At 37.6% G+C, this 13,831-nt stretch overlaps 1 non-coding gene across 1 annotated transcript; it reads right to left on the bottom strand.

Moving 5' to 3' along the window:
• Window positions 1–13,405: 13,405 nt before the first annotated feature.
• Window positions 13,406–13,479, bottom strand: Trnan-guu (transfer RNA asparagine (anticodon GUU)). Its single transcript has one exon. It is a non-coding gene; the product is annotated as a tRNA-Asn (tRNA).
• Window positions 13,480–13,831: the final 352 nt, after the last annotated feature.

The following is a 13,831-nucleotide window of genomic DNA, read 5'->3' as shown; positions in this document are numbered from 1 at the left end:
GTCACTGGCCCATTCAGTCATACACACACATTCACTGCTTGATGTATAACAGTAAAATTCCCAGACCACTTATTCTCATTTAGTAGACTGCTTGCAGTCTGCCTCCTACACCCACACGTACATGCATAACGCGTGTGGAAGAATGCCTGATGACCTGGATTACGCATAAAACATTTTAAAAAAGAGGAACTTTCCATCAAGGTTCTCTCTCAATTCTATGAACTAATAGACCTTCAATATGACAGACCATATTACGCTATACGAGAATGCAAGCATAGCAATGTACTTGGCAGAATCACTCAAGGAAGCACAGTGTGCTTTTTGCTGTACTGCTTGTATTTTACTCAGATGGGAAGATATTTTTCTGTCTCACACCCGGGTCGAACCCAGGGTCTTTCAACTGAAGGCATAAGAGCTACCTTGCCTGCTTCAGCTGATAGCAATTGATAGCATCCTCGCCTTTCAATTGAAAGATTTGGGTTCGATCCATTGTCAGTCAAAAATTACACACACACACACACACACACATATATATATATATATATATATATATATATATATGTGTGTGTGTGTGTGTGTGTGTGTGTGTGTGTGTGTGTGCGTGTGTGTGTGTGCGTGTGTGTAAACACAAACTCTCAGTACAGTTCCAAAAGCATGACATGATACATAAAATTCTTTTTCAGAGGAAAACTATAATACCTCCTCCCTTTGACTGCCAAGGACCACTCTCTCTGTGTCTCTGTGTTTTCTCTCTCTATCCTTTGATTTGTGACACAATATAACTCTTTGTCACCTCCTATCCCCCCTCCCCCCTTCTCTCTCTCTCACTCTCTCTCTCTCTCTCTCTCTCTCCAGTTTTTCAATTTCTTACAATATAGAACCAACAGTGTTTATTATGATGGAATTATGTCTGTATGTGTGTGTGTGTGTGTGTGTATGTAGTAAGGCATTATAGTAGATGCCCAGTAACCAACCACACTTACAGGGTCAAGTAGATAATGGCACCCGTGTTATTTCTTAGATGGCCCTCCCTTTTATTTCTTTGATGGCACTCTTTCAATTATCCCTCCTCCACCCCCTGAGGTGTCGCTCGTCTTGTTGAACCACTGACAAGTCTCTCTGTCATTTGGGTGACAATGGCTGCTGCTGTAGCAGACACCACCGAGACGGGGTCAGAAGGTAATGGGGAACAATGGCCCCACAAATGGCCCCACAGGCCAGGGTGGTAGCAGCAGCGGGGCAGGGTCACACCGCGGATTTCATAGGGGAAGACGTAATGTAAACAAAGGCGTATCGCAGGGTCCACGCTTGGTACCACCACACCTCGCTAACCCATTTTTCTTTTTATGATGGAACTTTTTTTTTTTAATCTTGTTTTATTTTTAGCGTTTATGCTACTTAGATGGATGATCCGTCTTCATCTGCTTCTGAGAGAGAGAGAGAGAGAGAGAGAGAGAGAGATCACAATAAACGCCGTTGGTTGCAAATTGTAAGAAATTGATTGAAAAGAGTGGAAGGAGGGGGGGGGGGGTAGGAGGTGATAGAGTTATATTGAGGCACAAACCAAAAAAGAGAGAGAGAAAGAGAGAGAGATAGTTCCATCATAATAAACACTATTGGTTCTAAATTGTAAGAAATTGAAAAACTGGAGAGAGAGAGAGAGAGAGAGAGAGAGAGAGAAGAAGGAAGAGAGAGAAGAGAGAGAGAGAGAGAGAGAGAGAGAAGAAGAGGAGAGAGAGAGAGAGAGAGAGAGAGAGAGAGAGAGAGAGAGAGAAGAGGAGAGAGAGAGAGAGAGAGAGAGAGAGAGAGAGAGAAGGAGAAGGAGAGAGAGAGAGAGAGAGAGAGAGAGAGAGAGAGAGAGAGAGAGAGAGAGAGAGAGAGAGAGATAATTCCATCATAATAAACACTATTGGTTCTAAATTGTAAGAAATTGAAAAACTGGAGAGAGAGAGAGAGAGAGAGAGAGAGGGGGAGGGAAGGAGGTGGGTAGGAAGTGAAAAAGTTATATTGTGGCACAAATCAAAGGAGAGAGAGAGAGAGAGAGAGAGAGAGAGAGAGAGAGAGAGAATTCCATCACAATAAATGCTGTTGGTTCTAAATTGTAAGAAATAGAAAACTGGAGAGAGAGAGAGAGAGAGAGAGAGAGAGAGAGAGAGAGAGAGAGAGAGAGAGAGAATTCCATCACAATAAATGCTGTTGGTTCTAAATTGTAAGAAATAGAAAAACTGGAGAGAGAGAGAGAGAGAGAGAGAGAGAGAGAGAGAGAGAGAGAGAGATTGTCCAGCAGTGTCTGAGAGGACAGATATTTTCATCGCATAGGTAAGTTCACAATATATGTAGTCTGTAAGAACAATGAATAATAATAATAATAAAATAATAATAATAATAATAATAATAATAATAATAATAATAATTAATAAATAAAGCAAGAACAATAAAATTTATCTTTCAAAAATGAAAGTGTCACGCATAAAAACGTGGAAAATCTGAAAATGGTAAAAGTACAGAAAATACAATATTACAAAACATTAATAATAATAATAATAATAATAATAATAATAATAATAACATTCCTCAGTGGAGAATAAAATTCCGAAAGAAACGCTAAAGTCGAAATAATGTTGAAATCAAAAACGGTTTTCCTCCTTGCAATGCAATTCCATCAGCCTCTCTCTCTTTCTCTCTCTCTCTCTCTCTCTCTCTTTCAGAGGCCAAGCCCATTTTAATCAAGCAAAAGAGCCCGTCCTTCCTCTCCAGGACCCACACACCCCCCCTTCCCCATTACGGCCTCACCAACCCCCCCCCCTCCCCATCCCCCTCATTCTTATTCTCTCCAACCCCCTCCCGCTCCTGCTCTGCAACAACCCCCTTCCCCATCCCTTCTAACAACAACCCCCTTCCCAGGCCCCCCTTCCCCCTCTATCCAACACCCACTTCCTCTGATTCCCCTCCCCCTCCTCCAAAACTGCGCATTCGGAGATTATTTCCAGAAATGAGAAAAAAAAGAAAAGAAGTAGTGGAAAAAAATTCCAGTGGAAAAAGAGAGGCGAAGATCTCGGTATGTAATTACAAAGAGAGTCTCTCTCTCTCTCTCTCTCTCTCTCTCTCGCTTGGTCCTACTTAACGACTCCAGATTTGGTTATCTGAGGGGAAAGTGTCTTTAAGTATGTCCTTATTTGTCGGAGGAATAGAATGGAATTTTTATTATATTATTTGGTTGGCGGTTGGAATGAAATAAAAAAAAAATTTTTTGGGGGAGCTGGAATTATTATTTTTTGGGGGGCAGGGGCGAGATAGAATTTTTTAACATTTTTTATGGGGGGGGGGGAGGAAGGGAAGTTGGGGGGAAGGGGGGATGTTAGAATGGAATTTTTAAAACTATTTTTTGGGGGGAGTGGAGTTGGAATGTATTTTTTTTCTTTTTAAAGAATCTTTTGCATGACGGCTATCATTCAAGTATATTGAATTTGAGAGAGAGAGAGAGAGAGAGAGAGAGAGAGAGAGAGAGAGAGAATAGCATCACCCAAGACTTCTTTTACCTTTTGCTTACATAAAATCCATCTTGACCTTGAAAAAGATACCGTTTCATTTTCTCTCCTACACTTTCTAATAATTTGCCAGTGTGACATTTCCCACTTCTTATCAGGGTCATGTAAGACCAAAGTAGCGTCTATCGCCTTGTTTATTGTTATATAAAACTGTAGATTTAGTAACGGGTACAATTCATGGTGACCAATCTTCCAACGTCACCTGGCGATTATATTATTATTATCAACCTTTCGTTGAACTCTACTGAACATCATTCTTATTTGCATAACCTTGATTACTTCTTTAAAATCAGTGGGTATATATTTAATTTGAATTTGAATTTTTTTCACAAAAGGCCAAAATATAAATATATATATATTTTATATATATATATATATATATATATATATATATGTGTGTGTGGGTGTGTGTGTGTGTGTGTGTGTGCATACATACATACATACGTATACATACATTCATAAATCAATGAAAAACGTGACAACATATCAGACTAAGAATATAAAAGAACATAATAAATTACTCAAGCAAACATAAGAACGTTACGAACACACACACACACATAGTGATATGAACTTAAATATAATGCCCTCTTGAAGTAAGCCCCTATAAGTGAGAAGGCCTACAAAAATCAATGAGAGAGAGAGAGAGAGAGAGAGAGAGAGAGAGAGAGAGAGAGAGAGAGAGAGAGAGGGTAGTTGTACCTTTCAGCAAGGCTTTATCAGTTTATAGGATATTTAATGAAGGGGCCCAATTAGCCCCGGCAACCCCCAACCCCCCCTTTTTTTAGTTATAAAAGTAATTAGCGAATAAAACTCCACTCATCAAAGTGATGATTACACGCTCGAATTTTTTGGTATAATTAATATCAGCATTTTTCTCCAGAATGCAAACAATTACTGTTGTATTTTAGCATAGCAATGTTTTGCAATTATTATATTATATTTATTTTTTTTCGTGTGTGACTTTTGCAACGTCGGAGAGATTATTACAATGGTGTGTGTATATGATGCTTTTTTTTTGGTCTACCCCTACCCCACCCCTTTATAAATACAATGATCACCCCTTCCTCACCCTCTTTATAATGACTACTCCCTCCCCCACTCATTTATACATACAATGATCACCCCTTCCATCCCCTTTATAAATACAATGATCACCCCTTCCATATACCCTCTATAATGACCACTTCTTTTCCTCCCCCATCCCTTTATTTTAAATGAACCACTCCCTCCCATTCCTTTATATACAATGATCAACCCCTTCCACAACACCCCGCCCCCTTTATAATGACACCCCTTACCCACCCACCCCTTTCCCCCCCCTTTATGAATTATATGACCACTCCTCCCCCACCCCCTTTATAATGACCACTCCCTTCACACCCCTTCATAAATATAAGACCACTCCCTCCCCACCCCCTTTATGAATATAAGGACCACTCCCTCCCCCACCCCCCTTTATAATGACCACTCGGTTCCAAAATTCACACCCCTTCATAAATATAATGATCACTCTCTCCCCCACCCATTTATAAATACAATGATCACCCCTTCCCCACCCTAATAATGACCACTCCCTCCCCTTCTCATTTATAAATATTATGATGATCACTCCCCCTTTATAAATACAATGATTACCCCTCCACATCCCCTTTATAAATATAATGACCACTTCCTAAGTAAGATAGAAAATGCAGAATAAAAGATTAGACAATCAAAAGAAAATGAAAAACGGGACTTGGAAGAAAAAACCCTAGTAAATATCAAGCAAAACCCCAAACTATTGTACTCATATGGAAAAAAGATGAATAAAAGAAGAATGTAAATAGGCCCTCTAAGAAATGAAGGGAGATTAACAAATGAAAAAAAAAGGGAATATGCAATATATTAGCAGAAAGATATAAGAGACAATTTACCCTTAGAATTGATAATGAAGATAATGATACAGAAGTAAGGGATGAAAATAGTGAATATTTATCAGACATAGATACTAATGAAGCCGATATTGTGCAGGCTATTAATGAAATTAAAAATGGATCAGCAGCTGGGACTGATGGTGTCCTTGATATTTTGTTAAAGAAAGTAGTTCATTCTATCGCAAAGCCCCTTGCAATATAATTAAGGCAAAGTGTAGATACAGGCAAGATTTATGATGAGCATAAATTAGCATATATTACCCCTGCTTTGAAAAGTGGATCAAGACTAGAGGCAAGTAATTATAGGCCTGTGAGTCTAACATCACATATTATAAAAGTGTATGAAAGGGTAATGAAGAAAAATATTATGAAACATTTAATAAAAAATGATTTGTTTAATATAAGACAACTTGGTTTTGTACCCGGAAAAAGTACACAAACCCAACTGTTAGTCCACCGTGAGAACATATATAAAAATATGATAAACGGAAAAGAAACAGATGTGGTTTATCTAGACTTTGCAAAAGCTTTTGACAAGGTAGATCATAATATATTAGCGAAGAAATTTAGAAAACATAATATAGTGCACAAAGTAGGAATATGGATAAAAGAATTTTTACACAACAGAAACCAGACAGTTATTGCAAACGATGAGAAATAGGATGAAGCTACGGTAATATCCGGTGTGCCACAAGGTACGGTGCTAGTTGCATTGCTGTTTGTTATTATGATTGCAGACATAGACAGTAATGATAAGGACTCGGTAGTGAGTAGTTTCGCTGATGACACAAGAATAAGTAGAGAAATTACTTGTGATGAAGATAGGAACTCGCTACAAAGAGACCTTAACAAAATATATGAATGGGCAAAGGTAAATAGGATGGTATTTAACTCAGATAAATTTGAATCAATAAATTATGGAGATAGCGAAGGAAAGCTATATGCATATAGGGGACCTAATAATGAGAAAATCACAAATAAGGAAGCAGTTAAAGACCTTAGTGTGAGTTGAATAGGAACATATTATGCAATGATCAAATAGCAATTCTATTGGCAAAATGCAAAGCAAAAATGGGAATGTTGTTACGGTACTTCAAAACAAGAAAAGCTGAACACATGATTATGCTTTCTAAACCGTATGTTCGTAGTCCACTTGAATATTGCAATATGATATGGTACCCACACTACCAAAAGGATATTGCACAAATAGAGAGTGTACAAAAGTCTTTTACAGCTAGAATAGAAGTTAAGGATCTTGACTACTGGTAAAGACAACAATTTTTTAAATTATATAGTCTAGAAAGGAGAAAAGAACGCTACATGATAATACAGGCATGGAAACAAATAGAAGGAATTGCCGAAAATATCAGAAAGAGCAAGCAGGGGTAGATTAATAGTGCCCAAAACTATACCACGAAAACTAAGGAAAGCACACACGACATTAATCCACTACGCACCAGCATCGACAATGCATCGTCTGTTCAAATGCGTTGCCAGCTCATCTGAGGAATATATCAGGAGTGAGCGTAGATGTGTTTAAGAATAAGTTCGACAAATATCTAAGCTGCATCCCAGACCATCCAAGATTGGAAGATGCAAAATATACCGGAAGATGCACTAGCAATTTTCTGGTAGACATTAGAGGTGCCTCATGCTGAGGGACCTGGAGTAACCCGAACAAGATGTAAGGTCTGTAAGGTAAGGTAAGGTCACACCTTTATAAATATAATGACCATTCCATTTCCGACCCCCCTTTATAAATACAACACTACCCTTTCCCTCAAACCACACCCCTTTTAAAGCTACAGCCTCCCCCTCCTTCCCCCACCCATCATTAAAAATAGAACGAAAAATATTATATATATATATATATATATATATATATATATATATATATATATATATATATATATATAATTGCAAGGGGTAATAAAACCTTCCTACATTTTTTCCACGGAGGATTATATATAAAATAAAATAATAAAAGATAAAATTCGCGTACGAAACCTTTTACAACATATTTTATATTAACCCTCGTAAAATCACGCGTTTGTGTGCTAACGACAAAGGAAATTAATAAAAAAAAAGTCATAGTAAAAAAAAAAGCTTTGTTAGCTAAAAAAAAAAAAAATAATGTTTAAGTGACTGTCGGGGAAATGTCATAATATGTAGAAATGATTCAATAGATGGAATAAGACGAGATCTTTCATTTAATCTTTCTGTTTTTTATTCTTTTATTTCATTTTTTGTAACTGAAGCGATTAAAAATATTTAAAATGACTTGTCTCGTATTTTTGCCGTTATGATGGAATTGGTGTTTATATTTGAAATAGAACTCAGAGCGCAGTATATAGTATGAGTGTGTATATAATATACACAAATATATTATATACTCTATATTCAATAAAAAATTAATAATTTAAATAACGATTTAAAAGTATTAAAGACACTACCAGTGTTACACAAGAATATCAAAGCTGAATATTAAAATGTTGAAATTGCAAATATTGAATACCTAAATCATTTGCAATCAACTGAAGACATCTGGTCGAAAGATCTGATCTGGCTAAGTTAAAGTTGTGTCGTACAGGCAGACAAACATTAAAATGAAGAGAGAGAGAGAGAGAGAGAGAGAGTCTCACCATCTCTACGAAGGACTAATAATGAAATGTGAGAGAGAGAGAGAGAGAGAGAGAGAGAGAGAGAGAGAGAGAGAGAGAGAGAGAGGTGAATTTAATATGAAAGACCTAAGTATGTCTTCACACAGGTGCATTTAGCAAATTACCCTGAATTCGGTGTGCAGCTGACAGAAGGGGAGAATATATAATACCCAATTATGGAGAGAGAGCAGAACAAAGGCGAAGGTTGTACAGAGAGAGAGAGAGAGAGAGAGAGAGAGAGAGAGAGAGAGAGAGAGAGAGAGAGAATATATGCCTTTATGTCTTTTCTCTTTGTGAATGTACCAAGCATATAATTAATTGTAGCTGAAGTTGTATATTTATGTATGTATATGTATTTATACGCACAAACACACACACACTATATATATATATATATATATATATATATATATATATATATATATATATATATATACATCACTGACATGGGAGTTTAAATATGTTAAATGTTCTTCATGAACAAAATAAATGAAAATAAACTTACAAGTATGAATCGACTTTTCCACACGAGAGAGAGAGAGATGAGAGAGGAGAGAGAGAGAGAGAGAGAGAGAGAGAGAGAAATATATACACCTGATATTTGCAACTGTATTGATAAATGACTCAACAAATCATGAGGTATTTAAACAAAAAACCATGCGAGAAATTCTTACCAAAGAAAAAAATTGTAACTACCTCACATTTCTTTATTTACAGTTCTCGAAACGTCCATCATATAAACACCCGTAGCACTTTTAAAACGTCGTAAAAAGAGAGAGAGAGAGAGAGAGAGAGAGAGAGAGAGAGAGAGAGAGAGGAGACACACACACACACACACAGTAGTGGGATGATGTGATTGCTGATAGGCGCGATGTGGAATATATGCAAATTTGGGATATAGCCAGGAAACGTATGCTAATTTTTTTTTTCTTTTTTTGCTCGGAGGGAAACGCGCCTGGGACAAGATACAGACACACACACACAAATATATATATATATATATATATATATATATATATATATATATATATATATATATATATACATTATAACATTTATGTATCTTTTTTTTTGGAAATAGGAAATAAAAAAAAATGTATTAAAGAGACTAACCAGCTGTTGTACAGAAGTAGCGGATGAAATAGGAGGTGTAGAGAGAGAGAGAGGCCGAGAGAGAGAGAGAGAGAGAGAGAGTAGAGAAAGAGAGAGAGAAATGGAAGGAGACATGACTTAGAAGAAGATGAAGAAGAAGACGAAGAAGAATTGAGAGAGAGAGAGAGAGAAGAGAGAGAGAGAGAGAGAGAACCAACGAGATGACAGAATTAATAGTGAGGAGGAAGAGGAAGGGGTGGGGGGGGGGTAGTTGTCCAGGGGGTAGGAGTCCTCAAGGAGACCCGGGTTCGTTCGCTGCCTTGCGAGAGGTCATTTAGCGACACCCGGGTCTGATTACGCGTGCGATTTCGAGCTGCTCTCTCTCTCTCTCTCTCTCTATATATATATAAATATATATATATATATATATATATATATATATATAGATAGATAGATTGATAGATATATATATATCCAACAACAGTAGGAAATGAAAAAAGATTGTAAGTATAACACGATGACAATCATAATCAGTGATGAGCCAACTAATACAATTGTCACAATTTCGGCCAATCGATTACAAGCATCAAAATTAGAGAGCCAATCGATTATATACAATCTAATGGCCTCAATTTATAATCCAGGGGTTACTTAGGGAGGGGGGGGGGTGGAAAACCCCCGGGTTGAGATGAGTAATTCAGGGGCAGGGTTCCTGAAAGTGGGTAATTATTTACTATCGAAATATATCTCGGATCCATCTTCAAATGTAACCAAACCAAGCTTGCTCTACGGCCCTATATACCTGACACGAGTAACTTTTTGGAGATAGTTTTGATGACGGGAGGCAAACTTGACAAGCAATCAAGCAAGCATATGTTAGTTCAAACTGACAAGCAATCAAGCAAGCACATATGTTAGTTCACAGCCTTTGTGCTTTTAACTGACGTTGGCGCAAAAAAAAAAAAAAAAAAACACACACACACCTGTCAGAGTGTTCAGGTAATGTCCCAGGTGCTCAAAACTTGATAAAAAGTAATATTAACTATAAAAAAATTCAACTTTTTCCCCTGTAAGTGCAAACCTGTCGTATAGGGGGCCATTTTCAACTTTACTTCTTCCCGTGATGCTGTCATGTTGTATTTTAAGAAAAAAGTATGAGGTGCACTGCATTCTCTGTCTGTAAAGGCCTTTGTCAGTCAAGAGAGGAATTGTTCAAATTTACAAGCCCCTCTCTCTCTCTCTCACTGTCTTCCAACACCAAGAATAATCCTTGTAACTCCTTCGATATCTCCTCGGAAGGACTAACAAGTCTTTGAGACATCCTAATCCTTGTAACCCTCTATCTCTCTCTTTCAACACCAAGAGTATATATTTGTTAGCTCTCTCTGTCTTTTCCAACAACAGGCTAATTGTTCTCATTTGTAAGTTCTCTCTCTCTCTTTTCCAGCAACGGGCTAATTGTTCTCCTTTGTAAGTTCTCTCTGTCTGTCTGTCTGTCTGTCTGTCTCTCTCTCTCTCTCTCTTTATGTGTTCTCATTCCTCAACACATAAAAGAATAATTTCTCATGTAATTTCTCGCTCGTAAATTAGGACCTCGCCAATCCAACCGACAAGAAGAATGATTTCTTATTTGCCAGGAGCTCTCTCTCTCTCTCTCTCTCTCTCTCTCTCTCCAGTCATACATTCTTACTTGTAAACTAGGGTCGTTCCAGCCGCAATTACGTGGGAAACGAGCATTTGAAGAAAAGGCTGCCATTTTTAACGCCCAGTCAGAATGGATTCCAGGAAATCAGCATTTTGCCTCCCCTTAAATAAACCCGCCACTGAGAGAGAGAGAGAGAGAGAGAGAGAGAGAGAGAGAGAGCTGACATCTGAGAATAAATGTTCTTGGAGTTAGAGAGAGAGAGAGAGAGAGAGAGAGAGAGAGAGTTACAAGGATTAGGATGTCTCAAAGACTAGTTAGTCCATCCGAGGAGAGAGAGAGAGAGAGAGAGAGAGAGAGAGAGAGAGAGAGCACACTCATGAACTGTTAATGAGGAAACGCATTAAACAACAGTGACCATAAAAATACGCATTTTCTTTTATTCTTTTAACTCATTTTTATGACGCAAATGACCTATTACGCTATGGTTGTGAAATGGAATGTTATAAGGGCCGTGGTTTTAAAACTACAGGGTGTCCATAAAGTCCCAGTGCCATTGCAAGCCATAAATACTTGTAATGGTACTGGGACTTCATGGACCTTCTTCTCATGTAAATAACCTTTCTTCTATTTTAATTATCTTCCGCCAAATAATATATCATTATATATTAATACATTACTATATATTAATATATATATTTGATTGTCCAATGGGACCTTCTTCTCATACAGATAATAATTTTTCTCGTATTTTAATTTGCAATATTTAAATTTCTCGTTTGAAAAGCGACTTCCTCTGCTTGCGTACGTCTCCCTCGTCATTTATCTTCAATATTAGGAGGATGGGAGGGGAGAGGGAAGGGGAAGGGGGGGGGCCTTACATGCTTTTTCAAAACCCCAGTATAGGAAACCACAATCTCGCTTGGTTCCTTAATTGGTGGAATGCCGGTTTGTCATTACAGAGAGAGAGAGAGAGAGAGAGAGAGAGAGAGAGAGAGAGAGAGAGAACCTCTCGGCTTCTTTAAAAGATAAAAGTTATATCTTGCAATTCTCATGAGGTAGTATGCCAATATACGTACAAGGCCTTACATACACATGTACACATAACAACTCTGTAAGCTTCTGGAACCAACTCTCTCTCTCTCTCTCTCTCTCTCTCTCTCTCAGCTGCTGATGCAGCTATGCGTCAAAATACGTGACGCAAAGTAAAGTTGCTCATTCAGTCAAGCGCCCACGCATATATAATTCCACTGCAAATACCTAAAGCAATCCCGCGCCCCCAACCCCGTTCCCCTCTGAGCTTGATGGCTGCCCCCCAGACTCCCCACTCTTCCCCCCCAAGAGAGAGTTAATTAGGTCATGTTCATTAAAATTCCAGTTACTTGAGTCTCCGAACATATAAATTATACAGGGTCTTAAAAAGCGCTGCATAATATCACACGATTTTTTCTTTTTTTTTAAACATTTTGGTCGAAGGACTGCCTATAAATGACGACGTAAAAGAGAGAGAGAGAGAGAGAGAGAGAGAGAGAGAGAGAGAGAGACTGTATCCTATATACAAGTCAGGAAACCAAAATAAGCAAACAAAACAACCCCGGAGAAAAAATTATAAATGAAAATTCCTCATGAAGACAAAGCCTTGTCATTTATTGAAGAGGAAAATATGCGGGAGTTGGAGTTAATGTTTATCAATTATTACAAATGAAGTCAAATATTCAACAAATATACAAAAACTAATATACAAATACCCCCCCCCCACCAAAAAAAAAAAAACACCGAAGTGTCAAAGCCAACCAGTCATTAGGTTCATTTGCAAAACCTTGAGCTCCAAATGAAATCAAATATGCAACAAATATACAAAAACTTATTATTATTTAAAACATAAAAAAAACACGGAACTGTCAAAGTGAACCAGCCATTAGGTTCATTTACGAAATCTTAAGCTCCAAATGAAGTCAAATATACAACAAATATACAAAAACTAATATACAAACATTCAAAAACACAAACAAAATATGAGTACGTAATTGAAGCAATCCTCAGGTATATTTATAAAACCTTCAGTGCCAAATGAGGTCAATTATTCAACAAATTTACGAAAACAAATATAAAAAAAATATGCGAAAACATACAAAAACAAACTTTACACGAACCAGTCGTTAAGTATATTGACAAATCCTCTAGTTCCCTTACAATCTATTTACCGGCGTTACTTTATCCAGTAAAATATTCAGCCAATATACACAAAAATATACAAAATCCCCCGTAACTCGAAACTGTCAAACTGAACCACTCACTATGTATATTGACAAAACCCTCCGGCTATCTTTCAATCTATTACAGACATCCCTTTATTTGATAAAATATTCGGCAAATATACACAAAAATGGAGCCAATATACAAAAAACATACAAAATCAAAGGCAACTCGCAACAGTCAATCTGAACCAGTCACTAAATATCCTCCAGCTGTTCAATCTATTACAGACGTCCCTTCCTTAATAAAATATTCATCAAATATACACAAAAAAAAATATACAAAATATACCGCCCCCGGGTGGGCTCGAACCACCAACCTTTCGGTTAACAGCCGAACGCGCTAACCGATTGTGCCACGGAGGCTCGAGCCTAAAGGAGAGAGAAAGCGGAGTGATGGTGAGTGTGTGACGAAATATACGCTCTGGGACGGTCGGCTCAGGTTGCCAGGTGTTGGATGCTTACGGACGAGGCGCTGGGAGCGTGGCTGTTATGATGTGCATACTTGTTTGGTTGTAGATGTATAATATACAGGTGTTAGGTTGTAGATTTATGATACCGGTGTTATACTGTAGATACATCTGCGTGGAAGATGGGATGTTCAGATGTTAGGTTGGAGAAGTAAGAATAATAGGTTGTAGATGTATATTACAGATGTGCTGTGAGTATAATAAAGATGTTAGTTATAGATGTGTAATACAAATGTTAGGTTGTAGAT

The sequence above is a fragment of the Macrobrachium nipponense genome, chromosome 25 (genome assembly GCF_015104395.2).
Source record: "Macrobrachium nipponense isolate FS-2020 chromosome 25, ASM1510439v2, whole genome shotgun sequence".
In the NCBI taxonomy this organism is placed as follows: Eukaryota; Metazoa; Arthropoda; class Malacostraca; order Decapoda; family Palaemonidae; genus Macrobrachium; species Macrobrachium nipponense.
The sequence above is the reverse complement of the archived record's forward strand: the minus strand, read 5'-3'. Positions and strand labels throughout refer to the sequence as shown.